Source organism: Neofelis nebulosa, chromosome 5 (assembly GCF_028018385.1).
Source record: "Neofelis nebulosa isolate mNeoNeb1 chromosome 5, mNeoNeb1.pri, whole genome shotgun sequence".
Lineage (NCBI taxonomy): Eukaryota > Metazoa > Chordata > Mammalia > Carnivora > Felidae > Neofelis > Neofelis nebulosa.
Genome location: NC_080786.1, coordinates 75,381,751 through 75,403,723, shown reverse-complemented (window position 1 = coordinate 75,403,723; position 21,973 = coordinate 75,381,751). Strand labels below are relative to the sequence as shown.

The following is a 21,973-nucleotide window of genomic DNA, read 5'->3' as shown; positions in this document are numbered from 1 at the left end:
ACAGACTTATAACTGCCATTTGGAATTGTTTTGAATGGGATTTGAACCACATATCCTCCACAGTGAGTACTTAGTAATTATTAACTACTAAGAAAATGGACACAGATAATGATATTCTAGTTGTCTCTTAAATATCAGCACAATCAAACTTAATTAAGTACAAAATTTCTAACACAAATAACTGCATCTGGGCCAGGCATGTAGCCCCCATATTGTAGCCAATAACTATTTTCTGAACATTTCCATGCTCTGTATTTTTCTTCTTTTCCTCTGTACCACCCCATCACAGGACCCAAGTCATTTTGCTCACTTTAGATAGCTCTGGCAAGGCTGGTGAGTTGTCTTTTAAAATATAAGTGAGGGACACCTGGGTGGCTCAGTTGGTTGAGTGTCTGATTTTGGCTCAGGTCATGATCCCAGAGTTGTGGGATTGAGTCATGAGTTAGCTCCATGCTGAGCATGTAGCCTGCTTGAGATTCTCTCTCTCTCTCTCTCTCTCTCTCTCTCTCTCTCTCTCTCTCTCCCTCCCTTTGCCCCCTTCCCCACTCATGCATGCTCTCTCTCTCTCTAAAGTAAAGTAAAATAAAGTAAAATAAAATAAAATAAAAGTGATAACCAGACAGCATTCAAGATCGTCCCTCCACAAATGTCACTCATTCACTCAATTTGGGTATGCCCTCCTGAGTAGGAGGAGGAGGTGGAGTGAGAGGCAGCCCCTTGGAACTTGCACAGAACCCCATAGGGCCCTGGGAGTGTGGAGCAGGTGTCAGATCTGCAGGTGGGGAGGGGAGAGGGAATGCTGAGCGGTCCACTGTCAGGGAGTGGTACTGAGTCACTCTCACAGGGGCTGTCTGAGCATTGGCAGCATGGAGGGAAAACCTGTGCCAACCTCACTCCCACCCCCTATCCTCTCCCCGAATCCTTCCCCCAGTGAGGCTCACCCTATCAGCTCTCCTGGGCCAAGGAAGGGCCCAGAGAGCAGGGCCTGCCTCCAAGACTGTCCCCATCCCTGTGAGGCCCCTAATGAGAGGTAGATGAGCACGTGAGAGATGCCCTTGTGCATTGATGTGGACGGAGATGATCATTAGGGTCAGGGGGTGGGGAAGACTTCCCCAGTGCAGAGGAGGAGAGAAAGGAACAAGATGGGTTCTGAGAATGGCCTGGGGATGAGAACTGCTGTGTGCCATCAGTTCCTTTCATCTTCCAGTTCTGGGTGTACCTACAATGGTTTCATCCACCTGCCGAGGTCCTGGAACTGAGGGAGAATGCTGAATGGTGCCAAACACAGGGGCAGAGGCAAGAGCTTTAGGAAAGGCGCTAGAGTGCCTCCAGTGTCTGTGTTGGGCCTCGATGGCATCTCGGGAGCAGTATACCAGGGCCATTGTGTTGCTTCATCTTCTTGGAATGAAAGTTTGAACATTTGAAGAGTGTGGGATGCTTTAAGCAAAAACTCAACTTGATTAGCAGTTAATACGTATTCGCTCTGTGCCAGGCATTGTGGGAGGTTCTGCAAGGGAACTGGAGATGAGCAGGACATGGTCTCTGTCCTCAAGAGGTCTGAGGACTAAGAGTAGGGAAAACAGATCCACACAAATTTGTTTACTGAGGAACAGATCACAGAAGAAGCCAGGGGAAAGTACTTAGAATGTAGAAATTGAGGTAGCATAAATAATTTAGAGGTAATTTTATCTTTCTTTTGCCATCCTTGAACAAGAGTCAAGAATTGTTCTACCTTGGTGCTGCAAGATTAAAAATAAAAGATACAAAGCAGTAAAATTGAGGTTTACTGTGGCTTCCTAGGGGATCCTCATCAGTTTATGTTCATAACTTTTGAACCTGCCACTTTCATGTTTAATACTGATGATTTGAAGTGTTTTGAATATCAGATTGATAAAAAAATTTTTTTAAATTTACATCCAAGTTATTTAGCATGTAGTGCCACAGTGATTTCAGGAGTATATTACTTAATGCCCCTTACCCATTTAGCCCATGCTCCATCCCACAACCTCTCCAGTAACCCTCTGTTTGTTCTCCATATTTAAGAGTCTCTTATGTTTTGCTCCCTCCTTTTATATTATTTTTGCTTCCCTGCTCTTATGTTCATCTGTTTTGTATCTTAAAATCCTCATATGAGTGAAGTCATATGATATTTCTCTTTCTCTGACTAATTTTGTTTGGCATAATACCCTCTAGTTCCAACCACATAGTTGCAAATGACGACATTTAATTCTTTTTGATTGCCGAGTAATACTCCATTATATATATATACCACATCTTCTTTATCTATTCATACATCGATGGACATTTGGGCTCTTTCCATACTTTGGCTATTGTTGATAGTGTTGCTATAAACATTGGGGTGCATGTGCCCCTTCGAAACAGCACACCTGTATCCCTTGGATAAATACTTAGTAGTGCAATTGCAGGGTCATAGGATAGTTCTAGTTTTAATTTTTTGAGGAACCTTCATACTGTTTTCCAGAGTGGCTGCACCAGTTTGCATTCCCATCAGCTGTGCAAAGGAGATCCTCCTGATCCACATCCTTGCAAACATTTGTTGTTGCCTGAATTGTTAATGTTAGCCATTCTGACAGGTGTGAGATGATGTCTCATGGTGGTTTTGATTTGTGTTTCCCTGATGATGAGTGATGTGGAGCATTTTTTTCGGGTGTCGGTTGGCTGTCTGGATGTCTTCTTTGGAGAAGTGTCTATTCATGTCTTTAGCTCATTTTCTAATTGGATTATTTGTTTTTTGGGTGTTGAGTTTGATAAGTTCTTTATAGATTTTGGATACTAACCCTTTATCTGATATGTCATTTGCAAATATCTTCTCCCATTCTGTTGGTTGCCTTTTAGTTTTGCTGATTGCCTTCTTCACTGTGCAAAAGATTTTTATTTTGATGAGGTCCCAGTAGTTCATTTTTGCTTTTGTTTCCCTTGCTTCCGGAGACGTGTTGAGTAAGAAGTTGCTGAGGCCAAGATCAAAGAAGTTTTTGCCTGCTTTCTTCTCAAGATTTTGATGGCTTCCTGTCTTACATTGAGGTCTTTCATCCCCATTTTGAGTTTATTTTTGTGTATGGTGTAAGAAAGTGGTCCAGGTTCATTCTTCTGCATGTCGCTGTCCAGTTTTCCCAGCACCACTTGCTAAAAAGACTGTCTTTTTTCCATTGGATATTCTTTCCTGCTTTGTCAAAGATTAGTTGGCCATACGTTTGTAGGTCCATTTTTGGGTTCTCTATTCCGTTTCATTGATCTGAGTGTCTGTTTTTGTGCCAGTACCATACTGTCTTGATGATTACAGCTTTGTAGTATAGCTTGAAGTCCGGGATTGTGATGCCTCCTGCTTTGTTTTTTTTTTTTTTTTTTCAAGACTGCTTTGGCTATTCCAAGTCTTTTCTGGTTCCATATACAAATTTTAGGATTGTTTGTTCTAGCTCTGTGAAGAATGCTGGTGTTATTTTGATAGGGATTGCATTGAATATGTAGATTGCTTTGGACAGTATTGACATTTTAACAATATTTGTTCTTCCTATCCAGGAACATGGAATCTTTTTCCATTTTTTTTTGTGTCTTCTTCAATTTCTTTCATAAGCTTTCTGTAGTTTTCAGTGTACAGATTTTTCACCTCTTTGGTTAGATTTATTCCTAGGTATCTTATGGTTCACAAATAAATATTTATACTTACTATATGTCAATCTACATTTTCACTTTTTAAGAAAATTCTGATAGAACCCACTAAATGGATTCCATGAACCATCAAATGGAGGCCTGCAATTTGAAGAAACCAAAACCACCAGTAGAGGGCACCAAAGTTCTCTCCGACGGTAAAGGCATCCTCTTCCTTTCGGATCATTGCCAAAACAAAAACCAACCCCAAGGTTCCTCAAAGGAGGTGATGTCATCCAAAGAGAAGACTAGAGGACTATAAGTAGGAGATACTATATGATTATTAGAAAAAAAACTAAGTCATTTAAATTTTTCAAAAAATGTTTTTTTTTTTAATGCTAAGTCATTCAATCATTCCATTCTGACTCTACATTCCTCTTTGTTAGGGAAATAAAGCATTATAATGAGGGGTGCCTGGGTGGCTCAGTCTGGCTCTTGGTTTCACCTTAGGTCATGATCTCAAGGTTGCTGGGTTCAAGCCCCGCATTGGGCTCTACTCTGGCAGTGCAGAGCCTACTTGGGATTCTTTCTCTATCTCTCCACCCTTCCCCCACTCATGCTGTCTCTGTCTCTCTCTAAATATATAAATAAACTTAAAAAATAAAATTAAAATTTTTAAAAAATTAATATTTAATTTTTTTTTTTGAGAAACAGAAAGAGCATAAGCAGGGGAGAGGCAGAGAGAGATGAAGACACAAAATCCCAAGCAGTCTCTAGGCTCTGAGGTGCCAGCACAAAACCTGACATGGGGCTCCAACCCACAGACTGTGAGATCATGACCTGAGCTGAAGTCTAGTGCTTAACCAACTGAGCCACCCAGATGCCTCCCAAAAAGGTTTTTTTAAGCACTATAATAAAACCTGCACTCCTAATGTCTCTAAATCCCCTCTATGGAAATACACTCATATTTTAGGTCTCTTATTTCAGCGTGAATAGTTTCATATGAATTAGGAAATAAGACTGGTATTTTCATCAAAACTCAACCTAGTTTTTTGTGTTTTTTTTTGCATCTGGCATCCATGAAATACAGCCAGATCAACACTAAACCATTCTGCACACCTAGAAAACTGTTTTGAGAATTAACACAACAATCTTCACCACCTGAACCACAGAATTCAGCAGGTATGCAGCACAAAGAGGTGAACTGGGAGACAGAGAAGCCACGGAGGACAGAGAGCTATTTTTGTTTGCAGAGAGAGGACAGAGATGGGGCGGGGGTGGGGGGGTGGGGGGGAGGGGGAAGGGTTAGAATATGGGTAAAGCACCCCCCCCAAAAGCAGCTGGAGAGTAAGTGGGAAAGTGGAAACAGCCATGGGGACTGAACAAAAAAGGGAGAAAGGAGAAAGGAGAGGGTTTAAATTCAATTAAGACTCTATAAACAGGGGAGCACAGAGTCTGAAATTTTGCAGCTCAATACCTGGCAGTGCTCTGGTGGGAAGGGCAAATCCCCAGGAGCAGAGTGAGGTCCAGCAGTCTTCAGGCCACACGGAGAGAGGCAGTGCCCCTGCTGGGAGTACATTTGGTACAGGCTGGTCAATATCCACAGAACAATCAGTGTGATTCATCACATCAATAAAACAAAGGACAAGAACCATATGATCCTCTCAATAGATACAGAGAAACATTTGACAAAATACAGCATCCTTTCTTGATAAAAACCCTCAAGAAAGTAGGGATAGAAGGATCATACCTCGAGATCATAAAAGCCATATATGAAAGACCCAACGCAAGTATCATTCTCAATGGGGAAAAACTGAGAGCTTTCCCCCTAAGGTCAGGAACAAGACAGGGATGTCCACTCTTGCCACTGTTATTCAACATAGTATTGGAAGTCTTAGCCTCTGCAATCAGACAACACAAAGAAATAAAAGGCATGCAAATAGGCCAGGAGGAGGTCAAACTTTCACTCTTCGCAGACATGATACTCTATATGGAAAACCCATAGGGTTTTGGGTTTTAAGGTGAAACCAAGAGCCATACTGAGCCACCCAGGCACCCCTCATTATAATGCTTTATTTCCCTAACAAAGAGGAATGTAGAGTCAGAATGGAATGATTGAATGACTTAGCATTAAAAAAAAAAAACATTTTTTGAAAAATTTAAATGACTTAGTTTTTTTTCTAATAATCATATAGTATCTCCTACTTATAGTCCTCTAGTCTTCTCTTTGGATGACATCACCTCCTTTGAGGAACCTTGGGGTTGGTTTTTGTTTTGGCAATGATCCGAAAGGAAGAGGATGCCTTTACCGTCGGAGAGAACTTTGGTGCCCTCTACTGGTGGTTTTGGTTTCTTCAAATTGCAGGCCTCCATTTGATGGTTCATGGAATCCATTTAGTGGGTTCTATCAGAATTTTCTTAAAAAGTGAAAATGTAGATTGCCATATAGTAAGTATAAATATTTATTTGTGAAACTTTGGTTCCAGTATGTATATGTGAATGCAGAATCCAGGTGATTTCTAGTTAGCAACATTTAGCACCTATATCCAGCAGGATATAGAATTAGCATGAGGGGAGTGAGGCAGGGTTGAATAAGTGCAGGGTTAGATCCTATCTCTATTTAAAATTTTGAAATTTGGTTTATCATGGGTTTTGTGCATTAATTTTGATTTTAAAAAAGCATTGCTTTACAATAGTATTTATTTTGATTACTGAGCTTTTTGGTGCCCACTTAAGTTTTATGCCCTAAATGAGTGTCTCGCTTGTGTCTCTCTGACAGTCAGTGTGCTTTATGGAGGGACTGGAGAAGGTGGGCCAGCCTATGGAGCCGTGAATAGGAGGCACACGTGGGGATGAGAAGGGACAGTGCGTGTGATGTCTTCTTCTGAGGTAGGAGGTGAAGCCATCAGCAAAGAGTGAAGGACACAGGCCTCGGAAGAGGGGGAAGATTGAGCATGGCTGATGAGGGGACAGGAGAGGGAGAAGGTCCAGGAGAAGTGGAGGCTGGTCACACAGCATGAAGCCCTCTGCCCACAGCTAGATACTGCCATTGTGGCAACGCCGTCCACATCTCCGGCAGCCACAGGTGTTGGGGAAGTAGGGAAGACAGGAGGCACCCGAGGTCTGGGGTTGTTGGGGTGGAAGGACAGGAACAGAGAGAGGAGGGCAAAGGTGCCAGGTGATTCTGCATCTGAGACAGGGAGGCGGGCGAGAAGGAAGGTCAGGAGATTGCTGGGTGGGGTGGAGTGTTAGGGAGCAGGCAAGGGGTGGGCAGAGGATTCCAGGTGAATATTAAGAGGCTGCGGTCAAAGAATGAGTGGACTACAGAGTGAGCGGACTGGAATTCGAAATTTCAGAGGAAATGCAGTTGTAGGTGAAGCCCCTTAAACGACTCTCCCGCTGAGAAGTTGCCTTGAGTGTGTGAGCGGTCACGTGAACAAAATGGTATATACTTGATGACATAAGGGCTCCTGAGACTTCTGAGTATTGCGTGTCTACTAGGTAAGATTTAGAAATATAGTTCCTCTAAAATTAGATGTTGATAATATATTACAACAATGGCCAGAAACAGTGGTCAAGAAACATACAGATAGACGCAAAAAGGGATTCATTTTGAATTTGAACCCCCTGACTTTCTCTGGCTCACATTCCTCAGCCTCTGGGTCTCGGATTCCCTGTTGCTCCTCCTGGAAGATGACTCCTCTGCTCCACCCACCCCCATCTCTACCCTCCTGGCTCCCAGCATGGCACCCACTCTTTGCCCCATGGCTTTCTTCCCACTCAGAGCGCCGCCACGGGCCTTGTCTGTCCTGCCTTCTGGTGATTGCCCTCTACTCATTTGTTAACCCATCTCAATTTGCAATGAACCAGCCCTTTAAAATAGTTCCTTTTTAGAAGAAATAACTATCTGAAGTTTTACAGAATTTGTACAGTATTCTCTTTCATTCATCAAAAGGTATTATCTAGTCCTTGAATTCAAACCTGTGCACATAAATTGAGAGGCCACATAAATACATGCATGCACGCATACATACATGCATCCAGTAAAATAAGATGCTTCCTTTCTCTGTGCCTCCTCCCTCTCTCCTTCCCCTGAGTTTGCTCTCCCCCAGGCCTCTCTGCTCCTCTCTCACCATGGGGGCCCACAGCTCTCCCACAGCCATCTTCCTTGCACTCAGAGTGCTCCCCCGATCTGCAGTCCCGGCTATCTCAGGTCCCCGTTGAACTGCTATACCTGCTGCCTCTCCAGCACCTCATGCTCAACACCAGCCCAAGCCCACATATGCTCCCTCCTCACCCCTAAGTCAGGAAGCCAGTTTCCCCTCAGTTGTCAGTAATGCTGGAAACTAGAATTCACCCCACCCCCACTCCTTCCATCCTAGGCCACTCCTCAGGTACTGCTGGGTGTGTTTTTCTCCAAAGGGTCTCCTGACCCCTGACTTCCCTCCCCACCTCCATCACCCCAGACGAGGCTCTCCTCACCTTATCCTGCTTCAGTACGAGGCCCTGATGGAGCCGGGGTCCAATCTCCACTGTCCCTGCTTCTGCCCTACATACCACTGCTGCATTAACCCCTTTCACATAAAGCCTAATACATATGGTGAGGTTTTTTGGGGTGATAGTGGGGCTCACAAGGTGATGGCCAAGAAAGAATCGTTGAAGATGTTTTGGTGCAAAAAGGTGATTTTATTAAAGCACAGGGACAGGATCCGTGGGCAGAAAGAGCTGCTCTGGGACCACGAGGAGAGACTGGTTACATACTAGGAGATGGGGGAGGTAAAGTCCAGGGTAAGTTTCCAATGAGACTTCCATATGCTAAAGAAGACTCACAGGATACTGGAGGCCTTGATAGTGTCAAGCTAAGGTTTTCCCTCTAGCAAAGCATTAGCATTAAGACAGTAGGGAGTTCTGGAGAAAGGTTTTACTCTACCTGCCTCAAGTATTTGCCAATGGGCTGCAGGTTAAAAGGAAATTTAGTTCTATTTGCCATTTCCTTCTGCCTTTGTTTCGCATATCACTATGGAGGGGTGATACTGGGGCTCCAGGAAACAGAGTCTATAGGTTTCTGGAGATTAGGCTATTGACAAGATTGCCTTTTTCTTGTGATTTACTAAAATACTTGTAAATAGTTGGATCAGGTCCTGCAGGACTATGATCTCTATCAGTTAGCCATTTGTTTTTCCCCTTTCCTTTGTTCTTGCACAGCCAGGAGTGCCTGAAGAATATCACACATATCCCCCCTGGGGGTGGGGGCTGAGTAGTGGTGCGGCCTGTCCCCTTGCCTTATACTCCCTCATCAGGAGTTATCATTAGAAGCAAAAACAGAAACTCCTGTGACTTCTTGCTGCCCTTAGCACAAACTGACTCCTCTGCCTCATTTGCAAAGTTCTCCATCTCCCTGCTTTCAAATAACATGCCTGTGTCTCAAATATTAACCATACTGTAATTCTTTCTTTGGGTGAAGCAAACTTTCCACAAATAATGACTCCATCCAAACCCTTGCACTAAGACTTGACCTACCATGACTTCTGGAAGCCCAAGTTTGCATCCCTGTGATGACCCAGCCTCCTTTTGAGTTCCTATCTGAAAAAACTCAAGGAATGCATCGTTTGTCCTAACCAAGACCTGAAGATAGAGCCCTGATACACCTCTTTCTTGAAGCATTTACTAAAATAAGCTTACAGTTGTGTATTTTTCCTCTGTTCCTTTGAAATGTATACATATCTCCTACAACCTGGGAGTGTCTTTCTCAAGGACCCAAAAGCCATTCCTCTGAAATGTAATCATCAGAAAGGACTGGACCTCTTCTGTCTGCCAGTCTCTGTGGGAGGACAGGATCCTAACTTCATGATTGCCAGCCAGCAGATAAACTGGGCTAACCATGATTACACTGACACCCACTTCTTGAAAGTTCTCATTTCCCTGCCTCTATTGGGCCCCTGCCCACACCCCCTCCCTACTCTCTCAGTCTCCCTTTGAAAATGCCAGTCCGCTCTGCACAAATTGCGGGTGGGCTCAGCTCTTTCCCCAACTGATAGGAGCTACTCGATAAAATGTTTCCACCACTTTAAGGTCTCAATTTATCTTTGACACCTGAAGCAACGATTGTGCCTCCTCCTGTGACCACCTAAATCCTGTTGATCCTCAGCCTCTTCTGAAATCCTGTGACTGATCCCACCACCACTGATCTCTGCTCTCAGGGACCCTCCATTTGGACTGCCATTGGGATCACCCAGTTCCAGCTGACGGGCCATCTGAACCTGACTGAGGTGCCAGTTTTCTGTCATTTAGGATTGAATCCAACTGGTTGTTTTCAATACTTCAAGGTAGAAGACACTCCTACTTTATTATTCTCCTTTGTGCCTAGTATAAACGTTACGGAACCAGGCTGGAATGCTGGTGGAAAAACCAAGCGGCACTCAGAGATCTTGGTGTATCAGAGATTTATTTAACACCAGCGGACTCAGAGGAGACTGTTTCTCCAAAGATCTGAGCGCCGAATGCAAGTGGGGAGGGTAATTTACAGTTGTCAGCTTCCATAAGTGTGGGGGTTTTCGTGAGCTCAGCAAACAAAGGAAGAACCCGGAGGAGTGGTCTCTAAGCTAGAGACCAGAGCTTGTTTTAGTCCCGTTGGCCATCTTTGGCGCAGTATTTTATTCATTTCTCTGACATAAGTACTTACATAGAAAGTACTCAAATACTAACAGGATGAATCGAAATACTGGAAATTGTTGTAGTTTAGTGTAAATTAAAATGCAGACCTCGATCACCTTAATTACAACTTCAATGGGTATGGTTGGTTTTACATATATTTTAGGATCAGAAAGTAGACTCAACAAGGAAATGAGTTACCAGAAGGGGTGAGGCAATAAAGGAGAGGTGACTGTAGTAAACCGGCTTAGTCCAGAAAATATTAAAGGGAACTCGTTTGTGAAGAAATATGTTTTGAATAGTTGTGAAGCATAGCTCCCAGACTTGGGGTGGGGTCTACCACCTGCTTCTCAATATTCCTTTATTCTCCTATTCTCTTTTTCATCCTTCTGACCACTCCCCACCTATTAAAAAAGAGGATATAGGGGCACCTGGGTGGCTCAGTCAGTTGCAGTTAACCGTCTGACTCTTGATTTTGGCTCAGGTCATGATTTCACGGTTTGTGGGTTCGAGACACACATCAGGCTCTGCGCTGGCAGCATGGAGCCTGCTCGGGATTCTCTCTCACTCTCTTTCAGCCCCTCCCCTGCTCTCTCTCAAAATAAATAAATAAACTTTTTTTTTTAAAAAGAAGATATAAATCTGTCTCCAGTCCAAACACAAACCCAAGTTATATTCCAAATATTTGCCTATTTCCCTCTAAGCAGTTCTTTGTCCTGTTCTCTCTCATGGTCTTTCTTGTTTCCTATTTCCTGAAGCCATCTGTAATTTTTATATCCCCTCGGTAACAATACATGGACATTCACCCCCAGTTTGCAGATGAAGTCACCAAATCAGAGTGCAGTGAGGGTTGCCCGGGATAACACAATGAACCTGGCCCCACGTGGGGGTAGCCCTGGAGTTTGCAGCCTGTGGCCTGGTGCCTGAGCTGGAACACGGGCACACAAAGGAAGCTGCAGGCACAGCGTTCTGCTGTGGATGGTTACTGAGCTCACATGCATTATCGGGATCTTTTGTTTCCTGTAAGGCCCAGCATTTTCTTTCTCCAGGTCAGGCAGGCCTGTGGGTTTCTCTGCAGTCTCCTCCCCTGCACTTGGAATACAGAAGCTAGAAGATATGCTTTATCTAGACAAGCTTTAAGATTGTGCAAACCAGGAGCACTGGCGGGGGCTCAGTCGATTAAGCGTCGGACTTAGGCTCTGGTCATGGCCTCACAGCTCATGAGTGTGAGCCCCACGTTTGGCCTGGAGCCTGGAGCCTCCTTCAGATTCTGTGACTGTGCAGACCAAAAGAGCTGACATTGATAATTTGTGTGAGTTTTTTAATCAGCAAGGTCAGGGTTGGGGCAACATATAGTTGTAATTACAACATTTAGTTGTAATTAATGAATTTAGACCCTGAAAGTGCTTTTGCTTTTGGTTGGGCAAGCTTGCCTAGTGACTATGTTCAATTCGGGGAAGTTCACGTGTTCTTTTCTTATAAAAGAGAAGCTGTCACCAGCTAGACCCTAAGACCTGACCTTTACTGCCCACTGCTTGTGCCCCCCAAACTTTCTCCCATAGTTATCCTTAAGCTCTTCCTTCTAACTAATCTCTGAACATGGGCAAATGGAAGTCAAAATTGCCCCTCCAGCAATAGTGACTCCTGTGACAAAACCTGCAGCCTGCAGAAGCCACTTAGACCAGTTTGAGCTTTAACCACTGATTTGCACCTGTGCAGATGGACCATGGAGTGACCTGTAGAATGACCAGCAACTACCTCTATTTCATTATAATACTGAAATCTCTGCCCAAGGAGGCGCACAAGCCTCATTTACATAACACACAATGAACATACAATGAATATGCACATAGGCATGTTTCCTTAAGGTGCATGTGTGACCTTATGCCTGCCCCTATACACGGTGACAAGACTTCCCTATCTACATATTCACCCTAACATTGAATAAAAGGAACCCATCCACCCTTGCTTGTGCAGTTAGACCTCCTTATTAGCTACAGATAAAGTTTTCTTTGTGTCACAACTTAACCTGATGCAGTTTGACTCAACAAGGAGCAAACTCACATTGGCTTGGTTACAAAGCTGGGTACTGCAACAGAGTAGTTCATCTTTCCTAATCTTGCCCTCATCAGATCAGTACTACCAGTGGGGTTTGGTTATAGTTTATGTAAATGGTGCTTCTGAGGATGGGGCATTTGGATTTGAAGACTTCCTAACTACCCTGAACTGAGGAGGGTGACTGTAACTGAACTCTTTTGAGTTTGCTCCTTGGTGAATTACAGGTAGACACTACACTGGTGGGCGAGGGGGGGGGGGGGTGGCGGGAGAGGAGGGTTGTTACACCAAGTAAACTTTATTTGCAGCAATTAAAGAGATCAGGGGAATAACTTCCAAAGCCATAACTCCCTGAGCAGGGGTGAGCAGTTTCCTTTTATTTAGGGTTTAGAATGAATATTCAGAAAGGGGAGCTTTCTCATTGTCTGTAAAGGTTGCGCAAGCTTAGAAAACACGAAAGGTATGGTGTGTTAATGAAGCTTGGGCTTCCGCTAGGGCAGAGACTTTAACATTATAGTGAGGCAGAGGTAACTGTCAGAGGGGAAGTGGCTAAGGGCAAGCTCCAAGAGCTAGTATAAATTAGCTGGGGTCTTGGGCTCCTTATCTTGGGAGGGGGCTTTAGGGCCTTGCTTACTTTTGAAATAGCACTGGAAGTTTTAACCACTGATTATTGTCGCTGATACAGTTAGACTATTTTCTTGCCTGGTAGAGACTGTTAGTTTTTGCACTTTCTTTGTTCCCTCAAAGTCCTTAACTGCTGAGGTTTTTGCGTTGTGTGTGTGTGTGTGTGTGTGTGTGTGTGTAATTCTGACAGCTCCTAGGAAGTTCTGTAGGAAGTGTGCTTGGACAAGTAGGGTATAGATGGGGGGCAGAGGACTTGGGGTGGGGGTTGGGGTGGGGGTGAGGGCATGGGGATAGATGGGGGCCTGAAATGACTTCTTCTGTATCAGAAAAGCTGTGTCTTGACTTTCTTTTACTGGAGACCCCTAACTCCTTCTGCTTACAAAAGTGGCTGTTCCTATTTACGTAGCACTGTTGAGTTAGCATGGAAAGTCCTGTGTTCTAGGAAACCACTGCCCCAGCACATGAAAAATCCCAGCTTTAGACAATGTATGCTGAAGGTTGGGGAAAATGTATAAATCCATATGGCCAGCCCCCAAGTGTCCCAAAAGCAACACTGCTTTTAGTGTCAAATGGATACAGCATAGATTATCTGTCTTCCAGAGTTGGTGTTGCTGATGTTGGCCGTCATGATTTGCAGTTCACAATAATCGATTATTCATTCATGTATGACTCTAAGTGATGCAACTGAAGTCTGCAATCTCAGTGTGTCCTAAGTGTTCATTATTTTAAAGAAAGATGGAAGGACACATACAATTGGATTAAGAAATTTAATAACCATCAGTGTTCTATAGTTTTCAGAGTATAGGTCTTTCACCTCTTTGGTTAGGTTTATTCCTAGGTGTCTTGTTACTTTTGGCGCAATTGTAAATGGGATTGTTTTCTTAATTTCTCTTTCTGGTGAAAGAAATTGAAGAAGACACAAACAAATGAAAAGACATTCCATACTCATGGGTTGGAAGAACAAATCTTGTTAAAATATCTATACTACTCAAAGCAATCTACACATTTAATGCAATCCCTATCAAGATACCACCAGCATTTCTTGTAGAGCTAGAACAAACAATCCTAAAATTTGTATGGAACCACAAAAGACCCCAAATAGCCAAAGCAACTTTGAAAAAGCAAAGCAAAGCTGGAAGCATCACAATTGCAGACTTCAAGTCATATTACAAAGCTGTAGTCATCAAGACAGTATGGTACTGGCACAAAAATAGACATACATCAATGGAACAGAATAGAAAACCCAGAAATAAACCTAAAACTATATGGTCAATTAATCTTTGACAAAGCAGAAAAGATTATCCAATGGGAAAGGGCAGTCTCTTCAACAAACGGTGTTGGGAAAACTGGACAAAACATGCAAAAGAAAGAAACTGGACCACTTTCTTACACCATACACAAAAATAAACTCAAAATGGATGAAAGGTTAAATATAAGACAGAAAACCATCAAAATCCTAGAGGAGAAAACAGTCAACAACTTCTTTGACCTCAGCCGCAGCAACTTCTTACTAGACACGTCTCTGGAGGCCAGGGAAACAAAAGCAAACGTGAACTATTGGGACCTCATAAGGATAAATAGCTTCTTCACAGTGAAGGAAATAATCAACAAAACTAAAAGGCAACCTATGGAATGGGAGAAGATATTTGCATATGACATATCTGATACAGGGTTAGTATCCAAAATATATAAAGAACTTATCAAATTCAACACCCAAAAACCAAATAATCCAGTTAGAAAATGGGCTAAAGACATGATTAGACATTTTTTCCAAAGAAGACATACACATGGCCAGCAGACACATGAAAAGATGCTCAACATCACTTATCAGGGAAATGCAAGTCAAAACTACAATGAGATATCACCTCTCACCTGTCAGAGTGGCTCACCCAAGTTCATTCTTCTTCATTATCACTATCCAGTTTTCCCAATACCATTTGCTGAAGACACTGTCTTTTTTCCATTGGATATTCTTTCTTGCTTTGTCAAAGATTCGTTGGCCATACATTTGTGGGTCCATTTCTGGGTTCTCTATTCTGTTCCAATGATCTATGTGTCTGTTTTTGTGCCAGTACCATACTCTCTTAATGATAACAGCAGAAACAGACTCTTAATTATAGAATACAAACTGATGGTTACTGGAGGGGAGATGGGTGGAGGGATGGGTTAAATAGGTGATGGGGATTAAGGAGTGCACTTGTGATGAGCACTGGGTAATGCATGGAATTGTGAAATCACTGTATTGTACACCTGAAACTAATATAACACTGTATGTTAACTAAGTGGAATTAAAATAAAAACTAAAAATAAGAAACTTAATAATCAAAAGAGTACATTCTGCCCAAAGATAGAAAAGAATTTGGGATTGGACATTGCTATAGCTTGAATGTTTGTGCTCCCTCAACCCCCCAGCCCCAGCCAAATTCCAAATTCATGTGTTGATGAAATCTTAATGCCCAGTAGGATGGGACTGGTATGTTGGGCCTTTGGGAGGTGATCAGGTCATGAAGGTGAGTATTCATGAATGAGGTTAGTGTCCTTATAGAAGAGGCTCGAGAGAGTTTTTTTTGCCTCTTCCACCATGTGAGGATATGAGAAGTCTTCAACTAGGAATAGGGCCTTCACCCAACCATTCTGGCACCCTGGTTTGAGACTCCCAAGTTCCAGAACTGTGAGCAATAAATGTTTGTTGTTTATAAGCTACCCAGTCTGTGGTATTTTGTTGTAGTTGCTGAACTAAGACAAGTATGGTGAGGAAGGGGATGTGAAGTCATATATGGAGGCTAAATCTCACAACTTGGATTAGATAGCCAAGTCCCTCTAAATCAATCCAAAATTTTACCATCTGCCAAAAACTATATTTTGAAAATAGTGGCTGCTATATTAGCTTGGATTGAATACATGAACACATGCATTATCACACCTTTGATTGCTTTATGAAACTACATAAAATTACATTTCCTGATTCAGAGGTGCCAACTAAAATGTTTTGTGGGTGAGCAAAAGGGGAAATTTGATAACAGATATCTTGGCCCCTTACAATGTGGAACCAATTTTGTCAGGTCTTACTACAGATGCTTTTTACACTAAATCAAAGAGTATGTCAACTCACAGCAACAACAAAAATGTTCCCCCTACTTCCTAGTTATTCTGATTTGAACAATGGAGTTTCAAATGGTCTTCTTGACTTATGTGGATATTTTAACAATGCTGCATAAATAAAAAGAACGTTGATATCTTGTCCAAATACAAACTAGATTTTGCTTATTTATGAACATATTTGGCAGATATTGTACATATAATTTCGGCAAATTCCATTCTGTCTATAAACTTCTTGGTAGAGAAAATGAAAAGATGCTACCTCCCAAATATCCTGCACACCATGTATACAAACACCATTAAAAGGGGTGTCATTGGCTTATTGTGATATTTAATGCAAGTTTTGATCATTTTTCAGTTTTCTCAAAATGTGCTACTAATGAAATTTTTGCCTTATAGAAATAGAAGGAGATAGCTTCTTCAGACATGTACCCACAAGACGGCTATCACTGTTGCTGGTCATATATTAATAGAAACAAAAGACTTGATTGACAAACAGCTGGTCTACAAAAACAAGTCTGTAGATACAAAGTGAATACTATTGAAGAGCTAAGACTTAATTCCTACAAGTCTGAAAACCTTTTCTTCTGGTTTCTGGCCCAGCATGTAAGAAACTGGAAGCTGCCACTCCATCCTAACAAGAAGTAAAAGGCTGACCAAATTGAAAAATCAGCAACTCTTCTTATCCATGGGAGAAGTGAAGTCACAGGGCAAATAGCTGCCCTCAAATTGGAGAGACCCCCATGTGAATACAGGGAATCACAACTTACCTGACCAGAAGCCCGCAAGCATAGTTCGCCATGGGAACCAGTTCCAGGGTAGGGAAACTTCAACTGTAATCGATGAATTCGTGGGAACTCAGTGTGGACGACTCTGAGAGTTAAAAACTTCAAGGGGTATAGTTTCATCAATTGTAATACTCTAGTTGGGAATGGTGATAATGGGGGAGGTAAAGGGTATATGGTAAATCTCCACCTTCCCCTCAATTTTACTTTGAATCTAGAAATGCTCTTAAAAAAAGTCTTAATTAAAAAATTTTACTTTTAAACCGAAGAAGGACCTAATCATTGATGGCTCCATACTTTTGTATATTTTACTTCCAGGATTTTTTTTTTTTTAATTTTTAATGTTTATTTATCTTTGAGGGAGACACAGCGTGAGTGGGGGAGGGGCAGAGAGAGAGGGAGACACAGAATCTGAAGCAGGCTCCAGGCTCCAAGCTAAAGGCAGAGAGTCTGACGCAGGGCTTGAAATGGTGAGATCATGACCTGAGCTGAAGTTGGCCACTTAATCGATTGAGCCACCCAGGTGCCCCTACTTCTAGGATCTTGACCAGGTTCTCACAGTGAACACTGAGGGAAAATCTCCTTATGTTTCCAGCAGAAGAGGAGAAAAGTCACCTTTTTGAAATAAGCCAGAGCATTCTGTTCTTTTTAACAAGGCTTCTCTCAGGAAAATATATCTACTCAGAGACTAACTGACCTGGGGGAAGGAAAGTACCCAACTCCAGCTCACTCTAGCCATACTATCACATCAAAGGGTAGGAGTTGTGGGTGGAGGGAAGAACTGAGAAGCATATGTGAAGTTCACAGCTGAGGGACACAGTCTCACTAAAACACTAAGACCTATTCATAGGATTGTAGAACACTTAAAAAAAAATCTCACCACTTCTTTTCAAAATCATAATGAAATTCCTAGCTAATCCAATAAGAAAAGAAAAAATGAAATGTATACAGATTGGGAAGGAAGATATAAACCGTTTTTTATTCACAAATGACTTAATAATATATGTAGAAAATCTGAAAGAATCAACAAAAAAAGCCTTGAAACCAATAAGCAATTATAGCAGCGTTGCAGGAATGGAAGATTAATACACAAAAATCAATTTCTTTCATATATTCCGGTAGTGAATATATTCACTAATTATTACTAATTCACTAATTATTCACATAATTTATTCAATTTATACCTAAAATGAAATACTTAGGTATAAATTTAAGAGATTATGTACAAGATCTATATGAGGAAAACTTCAGAACTCTGATCAAAGAAATCAAAGAAAAATATAAACAGAGAGATATTCCATGTTCATGGATAGGAAGACTCCATATTGTAAAAGATGTTAATTCTTCCCAACTTGACCTATAAATATAATGCAATCCCAATAAAAACCCCAGCATATTATTTTTGTTGATATTTAAAAAACTGTTTTGAAAGTTTATATAGAGAGGCAAAAGACCCAGAATGGCCAACACAATATTGAAGGAGGAGACGGAGTTGGAGGACTGATACCACCTGACTTTAATACATACAATACATCTACAGTAATCAAGATAGTGTTGTATTGGTAAAAGAATAGATGAATAGATCAATGGAACAGAATAGAGAGCTGTGATATTGTGATTTATAATAGGAAATATATATTTGTCTTCCACTGTTCCTGGCACATAGCTCCTAAAACCCTTGTAATTTCCCATATAATAACTATAGGAACATCTTTCATTACGATATTTAGTTTTATTCCCAGTACCCGAAATAACTCCAAAGGATAAAGGTGAAGAAAGTGTCTTTTGTTTTTCTTAATAAGTCCCTTTCAACCACACCAGCGTTTATATTAATGAGATGACTTTTAGAAAGCCCCTAAAGAGGGAGGCTGGTTGCCAGAGGAACCAACCCTGTGGTTACAGGGTTAGAACTTTAAGCCCCACCCTCTGACCAGAGGTTGAATGGGTCACCAATGACCACGGATTTAATCAATCATGCCTATATAACAAAGCCTCCATAAAAATCCCAAAGGACAGCGTTCAAAGAGCTTCTGGGTTGGTAAACAAGTGGATGTGATAGGAGAATGTTCCTTCCCTCATACCTTGCTCTATGCATCTCTTCCATCTGGCTATTTCTGAGCTCTATCCTTTTTTTTTTTTTTTAATTTTTTAAATGTTTATTTATTTTTGAGAAAGAGACAGAAGACAGAGTATGAGTGGGGAGAGAGCAGAGAGAGAGGGAAACAATCTGAAGCAGACTCCAGGCTCTGAGCTGTCAGCACAGAGCCCTATGTGGGGCTTGAATTCATGAACCATGAGATCATGACCTGAGCTGAAGTCAGATGCCTAACTGAGCTACCCAGGTACCCCAGCTCTATCCTTTTAAATTGGTAAATTTTCTTGAGTTCTGTGAGCCACTCTAGTGTATTAATCAAACCCAAGAAGGGGGTCATGGGGACTTCCAGTTTATAGCCAGTTGGTCAGAAGCATAAATAACAAGGACTTATATTTGGCATCTGAAATGTTTGTTTAAGGGGTTATTCTCATGGCATCGAACACTTAACCTTTGGCATCTAAACTTATCTCTAGGTTAGATGGTGTCAGAATTGACTTAAATTTTAGGACACCCAGTTGGTTTTGCAGAACTGTTTGTGTGGGAAAAGCCCCAACATTTGATGACCAGCAGTGTCAGAAGTGTTGTGAAGAGTAGAGTTTTGAGAGCAGAGGAGAAAAATAGTTTCTCTTACAAGAGCCTAGAAGTAGACCCACATAAGTATAGTCAACTGTACTGATCTGATCTTTAGCAAAGGAGCAAAGACAATACAAGGGAGAAAAGATAGTGTCTTCAACAAATGTGCTGGAATAACTGGACATCACGTGGAAATAAATGAATCTACATACAGACCTTAAATCCTTCAGTAGAATGAACTCAAAATGAATCACAGACCTAAATGTAAAATACAAAAGTATAAAACTCCTAGAAGATAACATAGAAGAAAATCTAGATGACCCCTAGGTTTGGTGATGATGTTTTAGATGCAACACCAAAAGCAGGGAAGCCTTGTACTTTAGACTTTATCCTGAGGAAAAGGAAATCCACTGAATAACTTACATGTTTTATGAGATCATCCTGGGGGTTGAGTGATAAGTGGATTGGATAAAGCAAGACCAAGGGCGGGGAAACAAGTTTGGCGACTGTTGCCAAAGTCTAGATAAGAGGAGGAAGTTCAAGGTAATGGGAAAAGTAGCCCTGGGGCAAAATGAAAAGTTGGGTTTTGAACATGTGGAAGTGCCAGAGTCATCAGATTGAAAACATCAGGGAGCAGTTGGTCTGATGCTTGGAAGGATATATAGGAAGCCAAAAAGGGTGTGGAGAGGAATCAGAGGGCCTTGTACAGAGGAGGAAGAGTGGAAGTGAGGTCCTGGAATGGAAGAAATGTGGAAGAAGGAGCAGTGCCTTATTCTAATGAGTTCAAGAAAGTAATCAAAGGTGTCCTTGGATGGAGGTAACAGACCAGCATGATCCTGAATACAATCCACATTAGACAGGGAAATGAAGGCCTTCTAGTCAGTTTGGTGGTTATACCTTTTCCAAATACAAGTTATGTTTGTTTTGATCTCACCTTTATGCAGTTCTTTCCACCTGCCTTCTAGTCTTGGCAGGGAATGAACATCAGAGTAAATGTCATCCCTTCCATCTCATTATTTAGGATTTCCTTTTGCACATTTACTTACTGAAGGCAGTGATGACTTTTAATTGCTTTGATAACTTCCAAGGATTTTAGCCTTTGCCTTATTTGTCACAGCAGCAGTTTTGTGAAAGCAGCAAACTTGCATCAATACTAGGACTGAGGAAGGATGGGGGCTGTTTCCACCTAGAAATTCACCACCATATTCTTTTCTGTGTGATACCAGTCAAAACAACTGGTGGAATATTCACTGCCTATCAGTGGTTCTTTTGATAAATTATGAGCTGTGTTCAATGTAAAGATTGCTCAAGAAGTAATCTGTAAGAAAAGACCAGGATCATACTTGGTTTCAATCCTTCCCTAATAGGGCCTGTGACTCCATGTTATTGTTATGGAAAAAGAGCTTTACTGATTAATTAGCTTATTAACATAGAAAGCCTTGCTGTTAAATAGCTACTTTGCAAATACCAGGAAATGTTTGCCACATGAGAAGGAGAAACCTTGCATTCTAATACTTCTTTTTTGTCAAAGAAGCAGAGGGTGCTTAGCTGATGTTGCTGTTGAACATCTGCCGTTGACCAAGTGACTAGTCTTTGTGCTATGGCCAAACAGCAGCTAGCTTGGAACTATTAAAACTTTTAATGAAAAGCAAGGATACAGTGAGTGTATCCTTTGTTTATAATTCTGTAACTAGAATAAAATATTTATTGTAGTGTGCTGTTTTATCTTATCTTGGAAAATAGGCAATTATGGCAAAAAGCATAATTCTTTAAGGAATAAGGACCAAACAACTTTAAAGAAAAAATATGTTATTATAATTTATTGAATATTCGATATACAATATGGCAAATTTTCTGGGATTTAACCCTAGGATATGATTGTTGCTGGTGCTTATTAGTAAAAGGCTCCAGTTCATGCTTATGACTAGTAAAATGTTTTACTGTTGGAGAAGTGGATAAAGTACACCAAAGATGGCTGATTGGACTAAAACAAACTCTGGTCTCTAGCTTAGAGACCCCTCCTCCGGGTTCTTCTTTCTTTGTTTGCTGAGGGCCTGAAAACCAACCCCCCCCCCCCCCCCCCAAATATGGAGGCTGGTAACTATAAATTACCCTTCCTGCTCACATTCGGGGCTCAGATCTTTGGAGAAACGGTCTCCTCTGAGCCCATCAGTGTTAAATAAATCCACCAAGGTCTCCAAGTGCCGCTTGGTTTTCCTGCCAGCATTCCAGCCTGATGCCGTAACATTACAAAGTAAAAACACAATACCATACAAAATGAAATCACTTTATTTAAAAAAAAAACATTTTTGAGTTTGTTTTATTCAGTCTAATGACTAACGCAATAAAAGCAGATAAACTAGTTTAATATAATTGGATGCTTTTTTTAAAAGGAGATTTTATTTCTAAGTAGTCTCTACATCCAACCTGGGGCTTAAATTTATAATCTCAAAATCAAGAGTCACATGCTCCACTGACTGAGCCA

The 21,973-nt window shown here is 41.6% G+C and overlaps 1 protein-coding gene across 2 annotated transcripts in view; it reads left to right on the top strand.

Annotated features, from left to right (window-relative positions):
• KLHL6 (kelch like family member 6) overlaps positions 1-11,589 on the top strand; it is a 98,580-nt gene extending 86,991 nt beyond the window's left edge. Inside the window, exon 9 of one of the 2 annotated variants that reach the window (XR_009262041.1) lies at positions 9,807-11,589. The gene's annotated coding sequence lies outside the window, so the exon portion shown is untranslated. The remainder of the gene's footprint in view (positions 1-9,806) is intronic. The other variant, XR_009262039.1, reaches the window with a different exon arrangement.
• The last annotated feature ends 10,384 nt before the right edge of the window (positions 11,590-21,973 follow it).